Here is a 26,209-nt window from a genome sequence, read left to right as displayed (position 1 = left end):
AAGCCCCAAATTAACCAATAATAAAGCGTTAGAAGTTGTAGTAGCTGATCTCTTGGGACTTGCTCTAGAAGAGTATAGATGCCCCTCCCTCCAACAGGCCATCAATCCTGCCAAAGGACTTGTAGTGACATTAAGTTGATCAGTAGACAATGTAAAGCCTACCATAATGCTAAATCCCATTTAATATGTATGTGTCTGTGTCATTTTACTATTAGTTTTCTGTGTGTAAATACATAATAATGTATGCATAACTACATAAATAACATAACACATATATGCTGTCATGATCTGAAGAAACCTGAATTAATGAGAATAATATATAACAGTAAAACTGTCAGATGTTATGCATCTTTGATAAAATAATTTCAGTAATTTGAGAAAACTTAATTTCAAAGGCAAAAACTAAGTGATTGTATGCATATTTCCATCAGAATTAGATAAGGAATAAACTTCTTGGCAAGATTTATTTATTTATTTTATTAAAAAAAAATTTTTTTTTAATTTTATTTATTTATTCATGAGAGACACAGAGAGAGAGAGAGAGAGAGAGAGGCAGAGACACAGGCAGAGGGAGAAGCAGGCTCCATGCAGGGAGCCTGACATGGGACTCGATCCCGGGTTTTCAGAATCACACCCTGGGTTGAAGGCGGCACCAAACCACTGAGCCACCCAGGCTGCCCAAGATTTATTTTTTTATTGTTGTTGTTATTTTACTTTCTGATTTGATCATACTTTCTATGTTAAATATGGGCCCTCACTACCCAGTTTACAAAGTGTTCACAAATAAATCTGAGTTGGACTATACTAATGTCACTAAAGCCAGAGGCAACACATGTTTTAAAAACAGTCAACAAAAAGAGTATATTTGCATTTATTTTTGTTCAAGTTATCTCTTGATCTATCTTTACATTAAGAATAACTATTCATTTGTCAACTTTTGGATACTGTCTTATATTTTGACATAAACTTTCAGAACATATATTTTCTTGTGTTGGTCTCTCAGTGTTTGTGGTCCTTTTGAGGGTACTCAGTGGACAACATGGATTTACTCTAACTTCTGTCTCACCCAAAATTAGATCCCATATTACCATTCTCCCCTACCTATTAGACATGAGGTTTTACTGTGACGGGTTTTATAAAAATAAAAACAACTTTGGTAAACAGCTTTTCCCTTTCTTTAAAAAGTAGATGCTAATATCAACAGGAGTGATATAGGCATCCACAAACACAGGGTTCCAGCTTGCAATGGCCTTTGTAGCTCATATCAGAATCTCTACACAATTCTTCGATTGTCTTTAGCCTGTTATATGGTCCAGTTTGCTATTAAGAAAGGGGAATCAGCTTTATAACGTAGACCAAGGAAAATTTTATCAACTTCTTGGGGAAGCTAATTTTTTGCTGAATTTTCCTGGCTGTTAGTCAGTAAAAACATAAGACCTAATTTCTCCTCTGATTGCTTTCAGGAAAGGAGTGAATGCTGAAGAAAAATCTTAGCTGGATTATTGGCTATGGGGAACATCTGGTCATTGGTTATCATCTTTGTCAGTTTGGTTACTTTCCCAGGCTAGCAAGTGAGCTGAGATTAAAATTTGATCTAAAATAATGCTTCCTATTAGTGAATCTCAGGTTTGTCAGAGCCTATTATTCGCCACTTATCTCTTAGGACCATTCATTCCCTTCCTTTTTCTTCCTCTTGCTCCAGGGAGCTGGTTATCTACAGTTCCTCACTGTGCTCTCTTGTTCTCTTAGTTTTTATGGGTTTGTCCAGTGTAAGGCAGCAGGGGAAAAAGGTGTGGGGAGACAGAACCCAGGGTATTGTTCCACCCTTCCTTCACTTCCTTGCAGTTTTAAATGGTGGTTGCTTCTTTTTATAGCCACAGCTCATTTCTGGTGATCCTAATTTTATGGCTCCATTTTTCTTGGTTTCTACTTATCTCAGTAAGTATGCTAAGCCTATGCCTTTAGGCTGGGAGTAGTAATGGCTGCATGTAATATTATGATGTTAAATTATAGAGCATTTATACATGTGCTAAGCAGGGCTTTAGCACATCCACATTTCCATGATAAAGATCGTGAAGTCCATCACATTGGTTTTTCCATAGATTTAGGTGGTCTGTCAACAAAGCAGTGCATTGGGAAAGTCTACAAATCATGATTACATTTCATGAGTAATCAGGAGTTTGAGTCCCTGTCTTGGACAGCTTTACGGCTTGAGTAACTTATTAAAAAGCTCCCATCCAGGGGCACCTGGGAGGCTCAGTCAGTTAAGCATCCTTGTACGCTCAGGTCATGATCCTAGGATCCTGGGATCAAGCCCTGAGTTGGGCTCCCTGCTCAAGTGAGAAGCCTGCTTCTTCCTCTCCCTCTGCCCATCCACCTGCCCCACTCATGTGCTCTCTCACTCTGCTCTATTTCTCAAATAAATAAATGAAATATTTTTAAAGAAAGCTTCCATCCATCCAGTCATTAAAACTAATTATATCCCAATTTATAACATTTTAGAGAAAATAATCATATAATTTTATTATCTACTGTGTATCATAGTAACTTGGCTAGGTCTTGAAACTTAAATGATGGGGTCTAGGTTTCCTCCTCTTGAGTCTGGGCAGAGGCTTGTGACTGCTCCAAACAATGGAAGTGATACTCTGAAGCTTTCTAGGCTTGTTCATAAAGTGATACATCTTTAGCTGAGCTCTCTCTCAGACATCAATTTTGGGAACTTGACTGCCATGTTAGAAGTCTGGTCATCCTACAAATGCCATCCTAGACAGACCCTGTGAAGTAATAACCAAGACAGAGAGCGATGCCTGAGCTGAGGAGCTTTAGCTATCTGTGTCTTCTAAGATAAGGCACAGTCATGTGAGAAAGGATGCCTTGGAGAGAACTTCAGCCACACCCACCAAATGACTGCAACCCATGAGAGTCTCCATGCTAAAACCACCAGATGAACCTCCTCTGAACTATCAACCCACAGAAATCTGGACAGGTATTAAATCTTTATTTTTGTTTTAAACTATTTTGCTTTTAGGGATGCCTGGGTGGCTCAGTGGTTGAGCATCTGCCTTAGGCTTAGGGCATGATCCCACCGTCCTGGGATCGAGTCACATATCAGGCTCCCTCTAATGGAGCCTGCTTCTCCCTCTGCCTATATCTCTGCCTACCTCTCTCTTTCTGTCTTTCATGAATAAATAAATAAAATCTTAAAAAATACTATTGTGCTTTTAAATAAATTGTTGCATAGAGATCATAACTGAAACATGCACCAATTTATAACAGAGGGTATTGAAAAATAAGAATGTCTTCAGATTTCTCAAAGTTACCCCACCATCTGGATTAGAACCTCCTAGAGTGATCATTTTTATAACAAACACTTCTGAATTCCACCTCAGGTTTAAGGATCTTTTGGGCCTAAAACCCCCAGAATTAGCATGCCGTTTTTTTCACTGTCTCTTTTTCTCTCTCCATACACACAAACGTAATACTCATTTTTGTTTTTACCTCAGTCTATCCCGAAGTACAATAGTCTGCTGTGGAAAACTCCAAATTGAAAAAGGCCACAACCATTGTAGAAAGATCACAGATTTGGAATCAGACAAAGTTAAGTCCCACTTGTTGACTCTACAACCCACTTGTAATAACATAACTTAACTTTCTTAGCCTCAAGTTCTTTATCTCCAACGTATTGCTATGTACCTTGTACCAGGATTGCAAGGGTTAAACTACAGAAACAACATATAAGAAGAACCAACCTAACTAAATCCTCACTTAATGCCAATTCTTACCATTTCTTTCCGTAGTTGTAATACTCTAAATAGGATGTTACAAATGTTCAATGACACACTAGCTGAATTTAAGAAAAGAAATTATTTGAATTGAATATATTAAAGACTGTAGTCAGTTTTTCACGAGGGGTTTCTTTTTTTTTTTTTTTTTAAAGATTTTATTTATTTATTCATGATAGTCACACAGAGAGAGACAGAGAGGCAGAGACACAGGTAGAGGGAGAAGCAGGCTCCATGCAGGGAGCCCGACGTGGGATTCGATCCCAGGTCTCCAGGATCACGCCCCGGGCCAAAGGCAGGCGCCAAACCGCTGCGCCACCCAGGGATCCCTCACGAGGGGTTTCTTAACAAAGGTTCCACCTCTCTTGATTTCACTGCCTTTGTTTGCTTGTTTCCATATGGTTCATACCAGATATGATTTTTTTTAAAAAACTTCAGGTTTAGCTGCAAGATTTATAAGGAGATAATCACACACAATTTGATCCTCGGCAGAAAATATAAAATTAAAATCACATTCTTAGCATTAAATAATTTTTGAGGGCTTTATTTCTTTCACTAGTCATGAAATCCATATGTGTTTTTTATTTAAGATTTTTAATGTGATTGTAAAAATATACCTTATAAAGATTAATTGAACAAATCAAGATCACACGACAATGTAAATTACTTAGTGATGTTGACTTTTCTTTTTTTTAAGATTTTTTTAAAATTTAAATTCAATTTGCCAACATATAGTATAACATCCAGTGCTCATTCCATCAAGTGCCCTCCCTAGTGCCTGGCACCAAGTCACTCCATCCCTCCATCCTCCTCCCCTTCTACAACCCTTTGTTTGTTTTCCAGGGTTAGGAGTCTCTCAAAGTTTGTCTTCCTCTCTAGTTTTCCCCACTCAGTTTCCCTCCTTTGCAATCCCTTTCACTATTTCTTATATTCCACATATGAGTGAAACCATATGATGATTGTCCTTTGACTTTCTGTGAAAATTTCTTAGCAAAGTTTCCTCAACCAAAATCTATTTGAAGACCTCTCATATTTACCTTTGAAATAATGTCAAATATATTATCAAAATATTTTCAGCAATGAAGATCGGAATATAGATGATATACAAATATTGGAATTTTGAGGAATACATATCTGATTGAGACTTTATCATTTACCTGTAGTCCTTAGTGGAACTTAGTGAAACTTCACTGTGTTACCATCTGCCCTCAGCTTCTATCTAATAAACTTTCCTGAAGGCATAACACTTTTTTTTTTTTTTTCTACAGAACTTACTGGCAATTGACAGTCTTCAGAAGGAGGAGTAACATTAGTTGCACTAGGAGACCAAAAAATACAAGCATCAGTTTAGGATCTGGAACATTTCTGGAACAGTAACAATTTCCAATAGTAGCCCTGACATGGAACAAAATACATAGATCATTGAGTGTGCTTTTATACTAGAACCACAGGAAATACTTCCCAGCCCCTGTGGATGCTCTTATGTAAGATGTAGTTCTACAAATATGGGCAAGAAGCCAGATGGGCTAACCATAATTCTCATGTTAACATCAGATGCAGCTTTGCATATAAGGCTATTAATAGACATTTATATTTATTCCTCTTGCTTCCTTAAAACCAGACATTTGAGTGAAAACTGTGTCTTGGATGCACTCTCATCTATCACATTAAAATTTCTTTAATAGCTTTAAGTACAACTTTTCCAGAAAGACTGTCTTTGCAACATTTGACCTACAAGTCTAGACTCCAGGGGGGATAAAGTCCAGAGATGTACTTAAGTAGCACTTTGAGCCCAGAGAGACTTGACACATTAAACTAATAAAAAATGACTGTAAAACCATCTGTAAACATGAAGTGTCATATAAGTGCTTATTAATAAGCATTTTTCTTCAATTTATATTTATTTTTATTCCAAGATGCCTCTTAAAAAATGCATTATGGTTTATTGCGTATACTGTCTTTCAAACAAATTGTATTCAAGGTATTTTAGAGAGTTAAATACATGTCAGTGTGTGGCATAAATTATGGAAGGACACTTTGAATGGGAAATGAATTAGTGCATTCAGTCATAAGGGCAGAGAGAAATGGGTTGTGTAAGCGTCTGGCTTGAAATATCTAGACTCCCTGGAACCAACACTTCAAATCCCAGCAGGCCAGCTCTGTCCTTCATCCTTCTGAGATAAGAGTCCATTCAGTTTACAGTCTGCTGGTTTTTTGAATGATCCCTTGGAACAGTAGGCATGTCGGCTCTGTGTGAACATTTTACAGAGACAGGACAAGGGAAAAAAAAAAACATTCAAGAGAATTTAAGCAGAACCGAAGTATCAGTTTATGCGGGCAATATCTTGGTAGTGAAGAAAGGCTAACTTAGAACATAGCAGGAGTGAGGGCTGGAGAAAATTCAAAGTTTTGAAAGAGGAAAGAAGTTAGTATGTGATTGATTGCTACTACTGACCCCCAGAACGGTTTTTAAAATGGGGAAATGGATTCCAATATAATGATAGACTTTAGAGCAGTGTGGAATTGACCTATGCTACCTAGTTGATATTTTGGATTGCCCTATGATTTTTTATGAAGCATTAATCTGAATCCATAATGAAAAGCATTTATTATCTAGACAAAACTTACGAGTATAAGGCAGAAGAATAGGGCTCTATAACGTAATAAAAAGGACACAAGTCACATTTGAATATGGCCTTTCTAAAGACGAGCATGGTACTTCTAAGTGGCGATTTTCAACTTTCCCCAGCCTACAAAAACTCTGCCAAGTGTCAAACATATGATTATAAGAAAGTGGAATTTGAATAAGCTCATACAGGGGACTCTAATCTTTCCCAGATAATGACTTATGTTGAGTTTTCCCAGATTCATATTAGGGTTATGAGGATGCTTACAGCATAAATCAGAATGAATAATGGAGATAGCTCCAGTTTGCTCTTCCTTCACTCTGACACTCTCTACAAGTCCTGGTGGTAAATGAAAAGCTATGATAATCTAGGTAGATCTTAAAATTTTACCAGCGGATTTTGGCTCACTGGTGATTGTGATTAACTGTTTAAGAAAACCTTATATTTTTTCCTGAAAACTAGTATTTGATATATTAGTTTTCTATGACACCACCTTAAGCCTACCTCTTTGAGCTTCCACTATTTCTGAATTTCCACTTCTCTTTGCAAAGGGTAATAAAAACAATCTATAGTACTGAACAGGTGCTGTGCAAAAAGCTAGTAGGACGATCAACCTTCCTGGGAAGAGTAAATTCACAGAAATGAAATAGTAGCAGACCAATCTCTGGACTTCCATTAAATGCTTCACTATGATGCAGGTATTGTATGGACAATCCTGATGCAATGTAACTGTTGCTGTCTATCTCTATATGACTAATGAAGAATTATATTATCACACCAATAGATACCTTTCTGCCCTAATTTAATCTTTCACCCAGGCAAACCGTGCTCTTTTTTCAAAACTCAAGGCTCTCCTCTATTAAGAACTCACATCTCTGGCTTATATCTCTTCCTATTGCTCTAGCAGTATCCATGTGTCCCTCTCATATTTCCCTATTCTTTATGCTATCATGGGGAAACTAATATAGACTTTCCTAAATTATCTGACTGAAAATTGCAAATATTTCCCAACACTGTGGTGCTGCCCAATCTTTTTTTTTTTATAATGCTTATCAACTTCCACCTTACTATATGATTTATGTGTATATTTTGTTTATTTTCTATCTCCTATCACCATAGAGCATAAGTTTCATGTGGGCAACTATTTTTTTTATTTTTATAATTTATTTACTTTTATAACCAAGTATAGCATATGATAGCAGTCACAGGGATCCCTGCGTGGTGCAGCAGTTTGGCGCCTGCCTTTGGCCCAGGGCTCAATCCTGGAGACCTGGGATCGAATCCCACGTTGGGCTCCCTGCATGGAGCTTGCTTCTCCTCTCTGCCTCTCTCTCTCTGTGACTATCATGAATAAATAAATAAAATCTTTAAAAAAATGATAGCAGTCACCGAATATATTTGTAGAATGAATAAATATATGCATATATGCATAAATAAATGAAAAGTGTATTCAACATGTCTACAACCTGTTTTGAAAGATATACATTAGAATAATCTAAGAAGTAAAAAAGCAGTACATTTAAATCATCCTAATATCTGTAATACAAGTTCTGAGAGGAGACAAGGAAGAAGACTGAATCAAATCGTATAGAAATGTGTGGGGTCATAAGCAACTTATTACTGATTAGATTTACCACGTGGGAAATTCATTTGCTCTATGATCACTGATTTGCATTTTAACTTAAATGACAAATAATATCAATAGCTAGTAATTTTGAATTTTCAACTTGTGGTAGCTTTTTCTTAACTATTCACTGGGTCATGGGGATCCCTGGGTGGCTCAGTGGTTTGGCACCTGCCTTTGGCCCAGGGTGTGATCCTGGAGTGTGGGGATCGAGTCCCATATTGGGCTCCCTGCATGGAGGGAGCCTGCTTCTCCCTCTGCCTGTGTTCTCAGCCACTCTCTCTCTCTCTCTCTCTCTCTCTCTGTGTCTCTGATGGATAAATAAAATCTTAAAAAACGAAAAACTATTCATTGAGTCATGAAGTGCATTTAAGATACAGATTTCTTGGCCTTGTAGGCAAAATGAAGGACATATTTTTGATACAAATTGCAAAATGACACAGAGATTAAACAGAGATAGGGGTTTCAACTATCTGTATATCTGATGAATATTCATTAAAACATAGTACTTCTTATAAAATTTAATGGTTTAAAATACAAAGGGCTTAATAATGAGAACCCTAATTATATATTTAATTTTAGTTAGGCTGAAGTAACTGGTTTTTATAATAGAAGTGATTGATAACATGGAAAAATAAATGCCATTTCAGTCTTTATGACCAAACAAAACATTACTGGAAAGAGTACAAGATGTCCCTATACCATGGTGAAGTAATTTAAGAGTATTTCAATGAAAAGCCAGATCTCAACCCATAAGTGGTATTCTAAACAAGATACATCGCAATTTGGTTTGTCCTCAAATTTCAAGTTTCAAATGATCTTGAAAAGAACAATTGATTTAATCAGAGAATATCTAAAATAACTATGCTTCTTTATAGGGGATTTTTTTATATTCATTTAGATTTTGAATGGTATTCAAAACTATATTCACAAATAGACTAGTAAGCATAAAATCAAAGACAAACAGTAGAGTCATATGATTTATAAAAATACCAGAAGACCAACAATAAAGGGCGATATAAGGGAGGCCACTGGTAATTTAGAGAATGAAGAGAGACAAGGAAGACACTCACACAAGTTTGGGGACTGCAGAGTAACGTTCTTGGATTACAAAACAAGCAGTAGTTACAGATAAATCATATATCAATAAAGGCAGAGAACAAGAAAAAAACAAAATAGAAATTTTGGACGCATTATATTCCTTCAGTTTACTCTGCCAAGGAGAATGTTCTGCAGATATAAAAGGTGAAATGAACACTGATGTTAAGAAATTCAAGTCTGGATATGTGAGAAAGTGTAAGAGAGAAGTAGCTACTCCAAGGTATTCATAGCTCCAAACTCAGAACAATTTTATCTACCTACTGAGAAAACCATTTGATAAGATTCCTGAACTATAGCTCATCATCTCCCACTTATCACCTCAGCATTTGAAAAGTAAACATGTACTACATGCTTTAAAGTCAGACATGTATTTTCCAGAGGATCCAGGGAAAAAGAATGGGTTATTTCCTGAGATACTCAAAGCAGTGGAAATAGAGTAAAGCCTGAGAGGTATGGCTGATAGAGTTATATTTAATTCTCTTGGTGTGGTGGGCAGACTTTTGAGGATCTCCAATGACCCATATGCTGTGCAATTCTCTTCCCCTGAGAATGGGTGGGACCTATGAGCCATTTCTACGGAATGAAGCAAAAGTGATGGGATGTCCCTCCCAGGATTATGTTGCATTGTATGGTAAAAATGAAGGGATTTTGATGCAATCAAAGTCCCTAATCAGTTTATTTTTAATTAATTTAAAAGAATATTATTTTGGGTGGGCCTGATTTAATGAGGTGAGCCCTTTAGAAAAACACTAGAGAGTCCCTGAAATCAAAGACTCAAAAATTAGCAACCCTCTCACCTGATGTCTTTGAAAACAAGCAGTTATAAATTATAGACACAAGGAAATGAGTTCTGCCAACAATCCAAGGGAGTTCCTATGCAGATCCTTTTCAAATCTATTCTCCAGAAAAGAATGCACCTGACACCATGATTTTAGATTTGTGAACAGAGAACTTCATTAAGCTGTGGTCAGACTTCTGGCCTACAAAAATTTAGGTAATAAATGGATGTAGTTTTAAGCCACTACATTTATGGCAGTGAAAACAAATACATAGAAAACAAATACAATGGGTGCTGTAGATTGAATGTAAATTTGGCCAAATTAATCCCCTTCCTGAGTTTCTACCTTTTATGCTGTGATTCTGAATAGCTTTCCATTGAGAAGTGGAGTTTATTTGCCACTCCTTGATTCTGATCTGCATCTGACTTGATTTAATCAATAGGAGTCGTATGAGATTTTGTGCCATTTGCAAGTCTCCTATTTTTGTTTGATCCCTGCTTCTGTTGTGACAAGTATCAGATAGTCTACTGGAGAATTAATGATCATGTGGAACAGAGCTCAACTGTCTCAGCTGAGGTCAGCCTAGACCAGTCTACCGACAGCTGTCCATAACATATGTAAGAAAGCCTAGCCAAGAGGAAATTTAAGTTACCAAGAACTAAAAAAAAAAAAAAAAAAAAAAAAAAAATTTGGAAATTTACTTGACCAGAAACTTGATATTTGTTTGTGTAATATAGTTGACAAAAAATTAAATGAGTGTAAGCAACCACAACAGCTCTGTACTGTCTAAATTAATATTTCTTATTTGGTTTTTAGAATGCATATTGAAGTAGAGTGCTCTGTCTGAGAGCATTGATAAAATTATTTTCCTCAAAAGGAGTGTATACGATGATGTGAGTTTGAAACCTTACTTATGGAGAAATAGATTTTTTAAAAGACCTAATAAAGAAATATAGATGATAAAATTTCATCACATTTGAAGCTTTATTATGCAAAATAAATCTTCAATACTTGGTATTGTGGTATAGCTAAAGACCAAATATTTCTCACCTGTGAATGGAAATTCACAGGGAAAAAGTTGTAGGTTCAGTTTAGAGAGTAATGTTCTGAAACGCAGAGCATTAAAACAGAAACAAACAAACAAACAAACAGAACCCTCAGAAACAAGTGCTTTCTCAGTGGCTGGAATTTTTTCAACCCTGGGATTATTGCTTCTCATGCGATCACAGGAGCAGACATGTGGGAATACTTCCCACATGCCATTGTAGGACTGATAAACTGGACAGAGGATAGAAAGATTTCTAATATTACTTCCAAGTTTTAGAATGTTTATTAGTTTGCATCTTGGAGTTTAACTATATTAAGATTGCATCTAATATTATAATTTATTTTTGCATTTCCTAATCTCTTACTCTTTTAGATAGCTTTCATAAAATTAGCAATAGAAGCTTAACAATGATTTCAGTATGGAATTTTTTCATAAGATGTAATAATATTGCTGGGTCTGGCCATGCAAGTTTCATATTCAGAATATACAACAAAAATACAATATGCAGAATAGTTACTTACTTTAGGGTATGATTTTCTTTCCGTCTTTTTGAAATTCAGATACATAGAACAGACACTTATATTTTTAAAGAACTCTAAATACAAAGAACAGCAACATGCATTCACATTACATTTTTAAGTAGAATAAACAGATCATGAATATTTATGTGGTTTGGAAAGACGCGTATTCCACACTCTGTATCACCAAACCAAATAATTATGCAAAGATAGTTTCACTTAAAATTACAAATGCCATATTTTAGTTTGTGTTCAACAGTTTTAATGCATATTGATAATGGAAGGAAATAGCATCTATTTAAAAACAATACATTTAAGTTGGAAAAATGCCATTACAGCATATTTTAAAATGTTAAAATGGCTGGAATTGTGTTAGGCTAAGAGCTAACAAAGGTCCAAATGCTGACTGATGTTTAAGAACAAGACATAATTGCCTCTTTTGAAGATAATATACTTCTAAGATTTAGTCTGATAAGTCCTTATGCTCTGGTTTATGCATTTATTGTGTTTAGCTTGTTCAGTTTGACCTGTACATACAACAAAGTGCACAAGGAACTCCAAATAGAGGTTATTATGAGTTAGGAGCAGAGTGACGTATCTGTAACAGAAAATCATGTGAATGGCAATTTAGTTCCTTTATCTTTTTCCAAGATGGATCATATAATTATTCTTCAAAAAAAAATTTGCTGTTAGAACATCTACATAACATTCTGCTAGGCGAATATGTTACTAGAAAGGAGATAAAGAGCATGCCTGTGAAAAAGATAGTTCTGTGTATGTATGAATGCTTATATATATATATATATATATATATATATATATATATATATATAAAGAAAAAGAAACACTTGCATTTTATATTTACAAATATGTGCTGAAATGAAGCAAATAGATACTAGTTTTAGAATGTACAGAGCTAGATGATGGAGAGCAACTGTTGCTGCTAACAAGAGCATGAACGTTTAAACTTACACTAAATGTTAACATTTTTGATCCTGAGAATTAAATGTTTTCAGATCCTGAGAATTAAAACTTCAGAGGACATATAAACCTAAAATATTCAGGTGGTTGAAAGAGTGATCTTTTAAATCATTTATTCATTGTAAAATGAAGGCATATGATCAATTTAACAAAATCTTCTAAGGCAAAATTCTCAAAAATATAATTAGAGTCAGACACATATCGTTAATTTTGGGTATAGTTAAACTTCACTTAACATCTATTTCCTCAGGTGTAAAATAGTTTAATATATCTGCTCACTATGTCTTTGGAGGCTACCTTAATTATTAAATGAACTGCTCTCATTAGGACAAATAGAAGATTAATATGCTATAAATACTTGATATTTTCATTATTGTGAAAGTCAATACCAAGAACACTGGTTCTGTAAACCCGTACAGTATTTTTGTCAAGTGCTCAGAGAAGATCATAAACAGAAAGCAGTAATCACAGAGGAAGAGGAGCAAGATGATTAGATGTCTCTGTTTCAAGGAATATTGGGAAACTTGAACAAGGTTCCAAGCAGAGCCCTAACAGTAATATTTAAGAGATGGAAAATATGTCTCATGAGGACAGGAAAAGGAAATTGGAGTAGTTCTGTCTTTGAGATAGAAGAATAAAAATTGGTTTATTGTCAGGATTTTAAAGGCCTGTCAGAGTATGCCATTATTCTATATGTCCCCATTTAAGAAGAGAAATTGACATAAAGTAAGAGGTTTTAGATGAATATAAGAAAGATCATGCATGATAGCATCAATACCAAAGTGAAAAAATAGAGAGAGTAATCCAAACTTATTTTTTAGTCTGTTTATGCATCTACATTATCTATGTATCTATGTACCTATCTATCATCTATCATCTATCTACATCATCTCCACACATGGTTTGGAGATGTTTCAAACACAGATGTTTGAAAATCAAGAACTAAACCAGTTTTATCTCTGGAATTCCTTTAGTTCTATCACTTCCAGAGATAATAAATTTGTGATTTTTCTCTTCATGTCAGTCTTTTTTTTACTAAATCAACAAGATAAATGGAACCTAAATTTGTCATTGTTAATGACTTCCAATTATAAGTACCTGACTGATTGTGTAGTATGGCTTGTAAAATATCTGATGATTTCACTAGTTTCCCTATCAGTGTTTTCAAGATTATGGAGTGAAATGGAGTCATGCAGAAACATGTTCAAAATATAGGAGGCACTCTATGTTAGAACCATTTAAAATTAAGTGAAAAGAATGAACATGATTATAAAGTAGAAAATATTATGCCAAGAATTTGTCTAACTTCTTTGAAAGTGGTTAAGGAAATCAACAGAATTTGAAATATGGGCTAAAATAGGATATATTATGCACTATACAGATAGTTCTGAAGTGATTTTTTAAAAAATAATATATGATAATATTTTCCGTATTTGAAATTCAAAATTATCCAGTTCTGTCTTGATTGACTCAAAACAGTCAACAGACAGTCAACAGAAACAGACAATTCAGTTAAGGCAACTAATTGATTTGAGGAATTTTCATTTCAATAATGACCTTGAGCCTTTACTGCCTAGAATGCCCTCAGATCATGTCATGGGGCTCTAGTAAAGATCTATCGTCAAATCAATTACAAAAAGCAATGGAACATCTGATCCTTCCCTTGAAATTAACTAGTGAAAGTAGGTCAGCACACCTTCAAATGACACAATGAATTATTATGTTCTCAATGACCCAGGAAAGAAAGCACTAGTGATTGATGGGAGGTGATATTTAAATGAGAATTGAACATTTCTGGGATTAAACATGTAGCAATGATCAGAAAAGTACCAGAAAATTAAATATGTTAAAAGATTTTCCTTTTTCATTATAGCCAGAAAAAGTTTTTCTTCTCATTGTTTTCTATATCCACAACTATGATTCTGGGAAGGTGTTTATATATTGAGGTATTGCTATACTATTTAAAAGTACAACTGGGAGTAGAGCAGCTTTCTCAATTTTATTTTTATTATTATATAGAGAAAATATACAAAATAGTCTATCATATATTGCCACTATGACAATTCAACTAAATAAAATTAGAAAGATATGGTCAAAGATAACTAATTTAAAGACAGTGATTGAATTTGCCAAGATGGAAATTAATATTATTTAGATAGCAATTCTATCCTGCAATTATAAAAAGTAAAACAAACAAATAATAGGTGCAACTGCCTCCTTCCAAAAAAATTTCAAGATTCCTTATTTGAATGATATTTTAGATTGTTATTATGTTTTTATATAGGCTCTGGGAGTCTTTTAATTAGGTCATCAAGCACCTAGATTTATTCTTAATGGTAAGTTTTAATTTAGAGTTTTATTTTTACATATTTGTAGACAATATAAAATGTCTATATACTTTTATTACAAATAACTATAAAATTTTAATTCAAATATTAAATTAAGGAATAATTTTGAAATACAAATTCTTATAATACTGTTGCCTACATAAAAACATATTCTTATGACAGCACTATGGTATTTTAGCATGTGGGCTTAGAAGTTAAAATTTTGCCCCACTCTTAATTTTGAATTACGTGGCCTTAGTTAAACTACTTATTCTTTACAACCTTCAGTTTCATCATAGGTAAAATGATATTGATGATAGCCATTGTCTCAGGTTTTTGTGAAGAAGGCATTAGAAAATGTATATAAAGTAGTTAGAGTCTGGAATGTGATAAACAGTATTAGCTCTGTGATGGTCAAAGAGTCAATAACTATTCCTTTAGTAATGTTAAATACTTAAATGCTCCTATTCAATTAATTATGAAGACTTCAAAGTGTAATACAGTATGGAGTTTAGTTTTCTATTAAAATTTTTATAAAGTCATTAATAAGCCTAGCATGCTATTTTATGAATTTTTGTATGGTATTTAGTATAATATTATGACTTTGTTTATATTATGGGGTGACTGAATTAATATAGCTATTTGACACAGCTGATAGTATAAATTATTAACTTTATAAGACATAAACTATAACCAGAAAATGCATTCAAGTACCAAATTTCACATTTTTATGACCATGGGATTAATGAGTTTTCTATCTTATTAACAGAAACTCTTTAATGACAAACCACATAAGTTAGGCATAGCAAATACTATCTAAGTGTGTTCAGAGGTTTGTCACACTCACTTACTAGAGCAGACATTTTTATCATCTTTTGTTTCCGGGGTTTCTTGCATTTTAGCACTAGTATTATCGTATTCTCTGGGTAGGAGCAGAATGCTTAGATGAGAATAGACCCTCTTTCCAGCTTTTCCATCCTGTTTTTAAAAAGACCCAAGAAACTCTCAATTCAGCCTCGCTTTGTACTCAGCGTAGTCCCTGCCTATAAGAGCTGTAAGATGCTGGAGGGTGTCATAAAGGACCCTGTGGAGTGTTTTTCTCTTCAGAGATCTTAAAGGAAAACACAGCTCTTATCTTTATAGTCTTACTGGGTTAAAGGTCAAAATGGGGAAAAAAGCTCTTTAAACTCTCATGTGAAGAATCAGGAAGAAAGAGGAGTAAGGAGTGGAACAGTCTTCTACATAAACATGAAGTAACCGTGAGTACTTGCAATTAGGCACTAAACTGTAAATGTCTGTATGGAGTAGCAGTAATTATGATGAATGTGCAAATATGGAAGGGAGAAGAGTAGAAATTGACGTGTTTTTTTTTTTTTTTACCTTTTCTCAAAGAAAAGGAATTCCTACTGATCAACTATTAAAGACCTAGCAATCTATTTAGAAAATGTATACATAAACACATACAATCTCATAATAATAAAATATTTTAATGATATTTAGCAGAGCTATGACAGCCAATACATAGCTAATTACTAGATGGAGTCAAAGGTCACACAGCAGTGCAGGTACTTTACCTTTCTAGGATAAGCTAGGAGGCTCCATTCGGAAGAAATGGGATTCAGTAGATAGCATCAATTGTAAACCTTTGTGGGCTGCAGGTAGAAATGAAGTTAAGCCTTAATATATTTCTGCTAAAATGAGGTTTCAGATGGCACTAAACAAAACTCCCTTTTGCATATACAGCAAAGTTAAAAGTGAGACAAAGCAGAGTGAACCCATTGAACACATTCTCTGGTCAACAATGGTTTGACATTAAAAAAAAAAAAAAAAACAGTAAAGAAGAAGGAGGATCTTGTGCTCCAGGATTGCATAAGACTGCATGTGGGTAGTGGGGACAGACTTAGAACTAGAAAAAGGTCAAGGACATTTTCACTGTCTTTGAAGTTTTTGTGTTAGTGTAGGTGGAGGGACTTAAGAAACACGTATTTTTGTATATAGTGCTTAAAAAGCCTAATATGTCTGCAGGCATTATGGAATGAGAGTAAGACAGAGAAGAAAATTAACAAAAAATGAAGAACCAACGATGAAAGAAGCTGGAAGGGTTTTGGCTGAGAGACAATGCAGATTTATCAGTTTCTTGGTGAGGAGGAGAGTCAGAGACATGCAACATATTATTTGTAGTTTATCATATTCAGAATTTGGCTTAAGTGATCTTTAAACTCTTACTATCCCATTCCATTCTGTTTATTCTATTTTTTAGTTTTTCCATCCTAAGTGCTTAGCTATTGTCAATTTAGCATGTGATCTTCTTTAAAAAGTCACAAGTTAAAAAACACTACTGGGTTCATTTAGTGACTAGAATGGTCTAAACAGTAAACATATTTCAAAGCAGAAACTTGGTGAAACCAACTTTGTCATAGAGGTGTGACCTATACTTCACTGTCATCAGCAGGAAGATTGAGTGGAGGAAACCACCCGATATGCATATAAGGATAACAGTTAAGCTAATAACTGGGCAAATTCAAGACCTAAGGTATCCACATTCATTAGTTTCTTTTTCTGTTCTTTTCTATTTTTTTCTTTTTTGAGAGAAAGAGCACCCAAGGGGCTGGGTAGAGGCAGAAGGAAAAGGATAGAGAGAGAATCCTAAGCAGGTACCACACCTAGCATGAAACCCCATGAGGGGCTCAATCTTGTGACCCTGAGATCATGACCTGAGCTGAAACCAAGAGTCAGATGCTGAACTGACTGAGCCACCCAGGCACCTCCATGTATTAGTCACCATTAAGGCATCACACATGTACTGGCATAAAAAAAAAAACATATACTTATCTTGCAATTTCTCTGGGTCAAGAGTCCATGGATGGTTTGACTTCCTTCTACACTCAGGGCTTAATTAGCCTACAATCAAGCTGCCAGCCAAGGCTGTAGTTCTCATTTGAGGTTTGGGGTCCTTTTCCAAGCCTACTATTATTGGTAGAATTCTGTTCTTAGCAACTGTAGGAGAAGGCCCTCAGACCATAGAGGCTGCCCAGTTTCTTGCCATGTGATCTTTTCTACAACATGGCAGCTTGCAGGTTCAAGGCCAATGGGTGAACTTCCCCATTGCTTGGAATTTTTTACTCAGACAAAGCTTAGATTGTTTTAAAGGACTTACACGATTAGGTCAGGCTCACCCAGGAAAATCTCCTCTTTGATGAACTTAAGACAACTGGATGAGAGACCTTAATTACATATGTGAAATCTCACCACATTCATCATTATAACATAACCTAATTGCGGAAGTGAAATTCTATCATAGTCACAAATCCTACCCATACTTAAGAGCAGGAATCTTGGGGTACATCCTAGAATTCTGCTACCACATTACAATATTATATATTATTGATGAACAGTGGCATTATGGACAGTTCTGGTAACTTCTTGTACTTATTTTCCTTCATTTCTAGAGGTTATAATAACAGTTCTGTTTCATGGAATCATAAGGATTAGATGAGGGGATAATTGCAAAAAAGCTTGCAATAGGGCTTGAACATAGTGTTACACAAATACTTGCTAAAAAATAGAATAAGCGCTAATAAGCATTTGTTAAAATCAAGTATTTAAAATGGCTACTGGCACATGCTAAGCACTCAAAAATGTTATTTTGCTTTGATTTAAAAATATATATATTATTATTAATTATTGAAATGCTATGTTTAGACATAAACCATGGTTTTGGGTTTATATCCTAAGTTGTGGTATAAAGCTAAAAGTATAGTACACATTTTTCTTTATATTAATACCATGACTTATACATATAAGGTATTTGAAATTAGTACCATATATATTCTAAATTGCATACTATCTCAATAACCACATGATAATTAGGAATGGTGTGTTTGAAGAACTGATTAATTTTAGGTAATGATTTTCTAGTGCACAAGAGACATGGGCAGTTTTTAGTATAATTAGACTTTGAATGCCAAGGTCATGATCAATAAGAGTTAAGAGACCATTTACAAAAGCTTTACTTATGGAATTTATATAGACAGCCAGATTTTTCTTTAAAAAAAGTCAAATCTCATCGTTAAATATATATCTGATGGGATTATTTGCTGATATTTCCATTTTTTAACTTTGATCAGTATTTTATGAGAAGAGGACTACTAATAATTTTTCAAGCAAAAGAAAAAATTTGGTTTTAATTTGACACATGTCAATTTAATTAATAATCAACAAAATGGCGTTCTAAATTTGCTTCAGATGGTAGTTCAATAACATCTATTGATTTTGTATTATTGGACTGAATATTGTCATCATTATTTCTGCATAGCATGCTTCTGGCAGGATTTGAATTATGCCGCATTACACAAAATTTTCTTTTCTTTTATAAAGTATATGTAAGAAATTGTCTTAGATGCTATCAAATTTCATATTGCTATGGCAACAATCTCTCAGTATATATTATGTTACATATGTAGGTGTATACAAAACATTTCTCTAACACAATCTATAGCTGTTAAATTAATTCTTTTTCATTCATTCAGCCTATATGGACACCTTCCACCAAGCACTCTGCAGAACATAATAAAGCTTTTATATGTGACAAATAAGATTAAAAGGGCCTAGGAATGTGACATTCAGTGTAGTCTTAAACATTATACTGAAGAGTATGGACATTTTCCTTTAGGGAGTAGAATGTTTTGACATATCCACATGGCCATCAAATACCTTGGAAACATTTTTTATTTCTTTCTTTCCCTTACATGCCATAACCCTATCTGTATTGGCTTTACCTTGAAGATATATCCAGAATCTGCCTTATTTACCATTACAATTGTGACAACTAAGTACAGGCCACCTCCTATCTGCATTGAGGGTTCCCAATCAGTTTACTACCTCTGCCTCTGCCTTTGCCCACTTTCTATTTTCCGTATAGAAACCAACAAGATCCCCCCAAAACATAAGTCAAACCATGACATTCCAATTCGCTTCTCACCTCACGTCAGAGTGAAAATGACAAAGTCTTGACAATTGTCTACAAGGCCCTTGATTGAGCCACTTAATCACTATTTTTCTGAGTTCATCTGTAACATGTGTTTGACCATCACTCTCCTGCTCTTTGGCTACATAGAGGTCCTTGTGACCTTAAACATGGGAAGCCTTCTACTGTCTCAGGGCTAGTTCATTTGCTTTTCTGTCTGCTTGATATAGTTCTTTCTTTTAGGTCTATTAAATGTCATCCTCTTAGAGAGGGCATCTCTGGACACATTCTATGAACTAGGATCTCTTGCACCAAGTTCTCTCTTTTCTTTATTATGAGCTGACATAAATCTGTTTACTTATTGTTTGTCTCCATCACTTCCCCAAACCATGATGCTAATAGATCAGACACTGTGTTTCATTCCTTGATGACCTCAGCACAGAGAATAGTGTTCTGGTACTTAGAAGGTGATAGATTTTTGCTGAGTTTTATTACAACTTTAAAAAATTGTGTGGCAGTAATATTAAAATTCAATTATATCTGATCACTTTTTTTTTTTTTTTGTCTGAGCTTGGATTGCTTTGTTAAGGTTTTTTTCTGAGATTCTGGTGCTGTTTTTATTTGTTTTTGATTGTTCTTTTGCTATTTTTACATGTGTGTATATGTGTGTCATGACCGTTTTAATTGAAACTAACCTCTGGAAGAAAATATCTGGATTGAGGGAAAATTTTAATCTAAAATGTAAGGTGGGGCACCTGGGTGGCTCAGTGGTTGAGCATCTGCCTTTGACTAAGGTCGTGATCCCAGGGTCCTGGGACTGAGTCCCACATCAGGCTTCCTGAAGGGAGCCTGCCTCTCCCTCTACCTATGTCTCTGCCTCTCTCTCTCTCTCTCTGTGTCTCTCATGAATAAATAAATAAAATCTTAAAAATAAAATAAAGCATAAAAGAAGTTGAAAGCAAATTGGATTTTTCTTGGTTTGTACTATCTATTTATCAAATTGTTTTCTCCAATTGTTACTCTTTTCTCAGTACCAAATCTTCTCCTTTTCATTCCCTGTATTGACCCACTAACTGACAACTAATTAAAGTTTGGGAAGGGAAGAAATTTTTACATTTCATCACTACTCCTAAAGGAGGGGGATGGAAAACATTAGACAAAAAAAAAAAAAAAATCCCTACATCACAAAAAATTAGGAAAATGCTGGAACCTGAAGTGCAATTAGGAAGGGATCTGTGAAGTCTGGCCTTAGATGCAATAGGAGGCTAGAGCCCGAGGTGTGCCTTCTTAGAACTCCCGTAGATTATTATTTCTCTAACCTTGGAAGACTTTCTCAAGGATCACTTAACAGAGATAGAGTCTATTTCAGGACAAGCAGCAAATATCCCTGCAGAGAACCAGTTTAACTTTGAAGAAAAGAAGAAAGGTGAAGATATTGAATGAGACAAGCCAACCTTATATTATTTCTGTCTTCACCTACCCTTGTGGCCAAAGCAAAGAGATCAGAAGGCAATGATCCATGGCAAGATGGACAGCCCTTGCCCCTGTAAACCCTTACATGACAAAATGGGGGTTGGGAGGAGATATATCTGCCCAGGTAAAGGAAATTCCACACATAGTCAAAGTTTGAGAAAAAACATCATTGGCTAGAAGCTGCAAGCTACCCATTTCAAAACTCTCCACCAAAAAATAGCTATATCTAATTGCATTAGTTTTCCATTGCTGCCATAATAAGTGGTCATAAACTTAGCAGCCAAATTCAAATTTATTATCTCATTATTTCTATAGGGTAGGTGTCTGAATAGGCTTGGCTAGGTTCTCTGCATAGGGTCTCACAATGTTGAAATCAAAGTGTGGCACTCTTAATGTATGTAATTGGAAGAATCTACTTCCAACCCTGTTCGGGTTGTTGGTTGAATTTAATTTCTTGTAGTTCTAGGACTGTGGTCTCATTTCTTTGCTGGCTGTCAGCTAGGGGCTGGTCTTTGCTCCTCTATTCTTTCTCATGCTTTCCCTGTGCCCGGCTGCAACAATGGCAGATGGAGATCCTCTCACACTTGAATATTGCTGCATCTCTCTGCTTCCAGCTGAAAATTGTTCTCTGCTTTAAGGACTCATACACTAACATTAAATCTACCTGCAGAATCCATAACAACATCCCTATTTGAAAATTGCTAACCTCACATCTGCAAAATTCCTTTTGCTGTATGATGTATTATATTTACAGGTTCCAAGTATTTGGGAACAGCCATCTTTGAGGGACCATTCTGTTTACCACAATAAAAATTGTTAACATAACAATAATACTTCTATAAATAGAATGTAAAATCAAAGAAGAAAAGGAATACAAGCTTAAAAGAAGATAACCTGAAAAATCACACAGGGAAACTGGGCAAAGGTTCTGATAATGATAGTTCTTCAGTCTCAAAGAAATAGTAGACAAAAATGATCTCCCTTAAAAAAAGGAAAAGGCAGAGGGTACATAGATTGAAAAATTATGTCATAAAACAATAAGTTGAAAAGAGGCTTAACAGAGCTTACCAAAGGAAATAAAGAAAAATTAAATTATTACAAAGATAAGGGTTATATGTAAAGCAACAAACTGTACAGATATGACTGTAAACGTCACAGAAAACAAATGAAGCATCAGAAAGAGACCTGAGATAATTATTCAAAACAAAAGGAAACTAACAGAAAAAGTAATTAAAAAAATAAAATGTATACAAGAGAGATAGAAAAGTCAAATAGCTAGAGTAATTAGTTATTTGGGAGACTGAAGTTAGAAAGTAATTAAAAATATTTTAAAAATAAAATGGAAGAAAGGATCTTCAAAGGGACCATGACAAAACCAACTTCAGAAGAGACTGCACATGTTATAAATGTTGATGGAGTAAATGATCTGGGATGAAGGAAAAGGTGGAGGAAAGGCTACTAGGTTGTCCAATAGTGCTAATTTCCTCATCCTATCTTTCATAGCAGGTGGTCACATATCTTTAAAACATATTTCTTTAAAAACAATGATACTGAACTTAATAAACTTAATATTTTTCATCATCATGTAATCTTAAAGGAAATAAAGACGTTTGAAAATCACCTTATAGTGGTTAACAGGGACAACAACTCATTTGAATTTCAGCAAAAACTTTAGCATCAGTTTAGTTTATTTTTCTTCAGTTAAGTTCATATATTTAAAATGTCATTTGTATAAACTGTATCTATTACTTATCGAACTGTTTAGCCATCTTCAATCATTTTCATCTTCTGTCTAAATATGGGCATTAAAGGCTGACTTGAAAACCTACTTACCCTAAATTAACCATGGTGAATCCTGGTTGATGAAATTTGGGTACACGTGTAATATTTGTAGTCTATCGGATTTGAATTAAATTATGAGCATACATACATCTCTTTAACAAATTAATTATAATTAAGATTTTATTCTTAAATTTGCATTCATCTTCTTATTTTATGCCTTAACCCTTGCAAAGGCAGACCCAACAACACTCCCGAGTGTCTTCCAAAATCTATATCCAGAAATCAATGGGGACTATGTTAGCATATATCTGAGACGGGAAGTTCTATTTCTACTTCTGGAATGGACCAGTTCCAGTACTTTCTCCTCAGTAGAATGACTCACAGGCTGAATCTCAGAGAGTTGCAGACAATGTGGTTATTAGCCAGAACAGACAGCTTTTCTAGACTTCTTTATCTGATGACACCAGTCATCAGAAGCACATATTACTTCTGTTATAGGATATATTTCTTCAGGTTCCCAGTAATCCCTTGGTATCTGTGCCTGGTGAGACTGAGTTTTACTTCCTCTAATAGCGTCTCACTACGATATGTCTGTCCCCTGAGCCTTCTCTATATGCACAGAGGTTCACATGCCGCCGCCCTGTTATAAACTATACTGTTTGCTGTATAACTCTGCCCTTTACTATACCCCAAAAGAGAGGCTCATATTGCATTTATGTAATAACATTTTAGATAATAGGATTTTGGAGGCTTGTGAGTAAAATTCTCAATAATTAAAATTACTTCCTAAATAGGTAATGATCCAGTGGGCATTATTTACAGAAACTGGTTTGTAAAGGATAATAGCCATAGGAAGCAGTGGCAGTCTAATTCATTTTTTTGTCAATCTAGTGGAAAAGTAAATTTTGTAATTCTCACCTTTATATTGTATGATGATCACATTTTGACTCTACAAGCAACTTTTTTGAAAGGCTAAAAATTAAATTATAGAGGTAACGGAAGTCACAATAACAGCATAATTACCATACTAATGAAATCAGTACCAATTATTAGTTTTAAACAATATCCCCCCCCCTTTTTTTTTTACAAGTCTCTAATGGATGGGGAACAGAGGCTAGCTGAGGACAAAGCACAAGCTCACACCCTGCAAAACACCCCCACTCCTAGGTGGGATATGTGTGACATTGTTCAGGCACTCCTGGCTGCCTTAAAGCTAAGAAAAAGGAAGAACAAATAGTTAACTTATAGAGATTATAGTCCTATAGACATGAGTCTCTCTCAGTTTACAAAATGTCTTAGTGATTTACAAGAAAAAGCATTCTTGTCAGTAACCTAACTTCCAGAAGGAAAGGCCCAGTATCTTAATGTTAATTCTTTACTAGAGGGGAAAACAACCTTAATTTGATAATGACAAGGCTTCCAATATCTTGTAGGTCCTCTTTAGCATACAAAAATTCTTTTGAAAAAAAAATTCTTTTGAAAACCTCTTTTTTCCTTACCTCCTTCAACTCCCAGGAATATAATCAGCCACCCCTCACAAGCTGGGGGCCGCAGCTCTTCCTGCCCATGGATCCTATCCCGATGCTTTAATAAAACCATCATTTTGCACCAAAGATGTCTCAAGAATTCTTTCATGGTTGTAGGCTCTGGACCTCACCCCATCAAACCTCACCTATACTCTAAAACTACATCACAATCACCAAATCCCTTCTACCATCAAACTCATATATATTAATATCATTCCCAAAATGTCATTAACTTTAAAATTTATAAAATAATTATGTCTATCTCAAAATAATGTTTTGCAATGATTTTACATTTCATCTTCTTATAATGAACTCCAATTTAATTGGTTAAATAATTTAAAGTATAAGTAAAAAGGCCTTTAAGTACATTTCTTATAAAAGAAAAATGCTTCACAGCCAAGTGCCTGAGGATGTTTTGTCTATTCCCATTCACAGTGACATACAACAAAGAAACTGTGCTAAAGGAACAGGGTGCATCTGCAACACCAGTCATCAAAACAAAACATAAGTCAGGGACCTGAATTATTGTCAGACTTCTGCCACTTGTAAGTCACTTCACCTCTCCAAGCTGTACATTCTCCTCTATAAAATGTAAGGATGGAACCACGTGAGGTGAAGCCTGACATTTCTTCTAGCATTACAATTCCATGAGTTTTCATTTAATCATATCGTCAACAAAGGGGGAGTCCACTTATTTCATGGAATAGCATCCTAAGTTATTGGTTAACGACAATGGGAAAGAATATGTGAGGGAGTCTCAAAGTCAGAAATCCAGCTTTTGTTTGTTTGTTTATCATAAAAATGGGACTCCCTGGGAAATTCACTTAATTTCTTTTCAGTTTCAATTTCCATATTTATAAATGGAACTTTTATACTAGAGGAGAACCAAATGTATCTGTTTGACTTTTATTTACCATTGTTTATCCTTGTGTCAACAACTGCCACCTTCAAGGATTCTATGGACTTCACATTTTACCTTTCCTCTCCAACACCCCGATTTCCTGTTCTTCCTGTGTGCCTTCATTGTCCCAGCAATGTCCTGGGAAGTACACAAAACCAGTGAGTAAGTATCAAATGAAGTCTGAGTTCTGCAAGAGTGGAGGAAATGTTATTTGCAGATAATAAAGCAAAACATCGATATTTTTTAATGCATAGCATTTAAGAGAACATTAAGAATTAAAGTAAAAAAGGTATCAAATAATTCAGTTATTGTTTTCTGCAGTTATAAGTTACTTGGTTTAAAGAATTCTTCCTGGATATTGTTTCAAAGGATCTAAAGTTTTCTCAATTTGGAAACCATAGGCATGTCTAACTATGCTTGCCATTTTCTACATAGGGCATTTATATATATATATGTAATAAATACATAGGGCATTATATATATATTTAATAAATACACATATGTATTTATATGCCACTTTCTACATAGGGTATATATATATATATATTTCTTAAATATCATTTTATTTCCCAATAAGCATTATTGAAACTGATGTCTAATCTTCTACTTCACATACTGATTTATGGAGTTTAATTGTTTTTTGTAAAAATATTATGGTTGATGTTTTTAAATCAAAACATTGAAATATGTTTTGTATGCAGTTTATTCAAAGGTTAAGACCAGAAAGGTGGCTCATTTTCTAACATTTGCATTTTTAATGTGCTTTTGGTACAA

General features: G+C 34.7%; 1 long non-coding RNA gene across 1 annotated transcript; it reads right to left on the bottom strand.

Moving 5' to 3' along the window:
- Positions 1-4,945: 4,945 nt before the first annotated feature.
- LOC144300199 (uncharacterized) lies at positions 4,946-25,841 on the bottom strand. The gene is made up of 4 exons (XR_013366791.1): positions 25,449-25,841; positions 23,927-23,980; positions 16,362-16,439; positions 4,946-5,177 (listed from the first exon to the last, which is right to left on the bottom strand). It is a non-coding gene; the product is annotated as an uncharacterized LOC144300199 (long non-coding RNA).
- Between the last annotated feature and the right edge of the window lie 368 nt (positions 25,842-26,209).

The sequence above is a fragment of the Canis aureus genome, chromosome 28, assembly GCF_053574225.1.
Source record: "Canis aureus isolate CA01 chromosome 28, VMU_Caureus_v.1.0, whole genome shotgun sequence".
In the NCBI taxonomy this organism is placed as follows: domain Eukaryota; kingdom Metazoa; phylum Chordata; class Mammalia; order Carnivora; family Canidae; genus Canis; species Canis aureus.
Note: the sequence above shows the minus strand (reverse complement) of the source record. Positions and strands in the feature narration are given on the sequence as shown.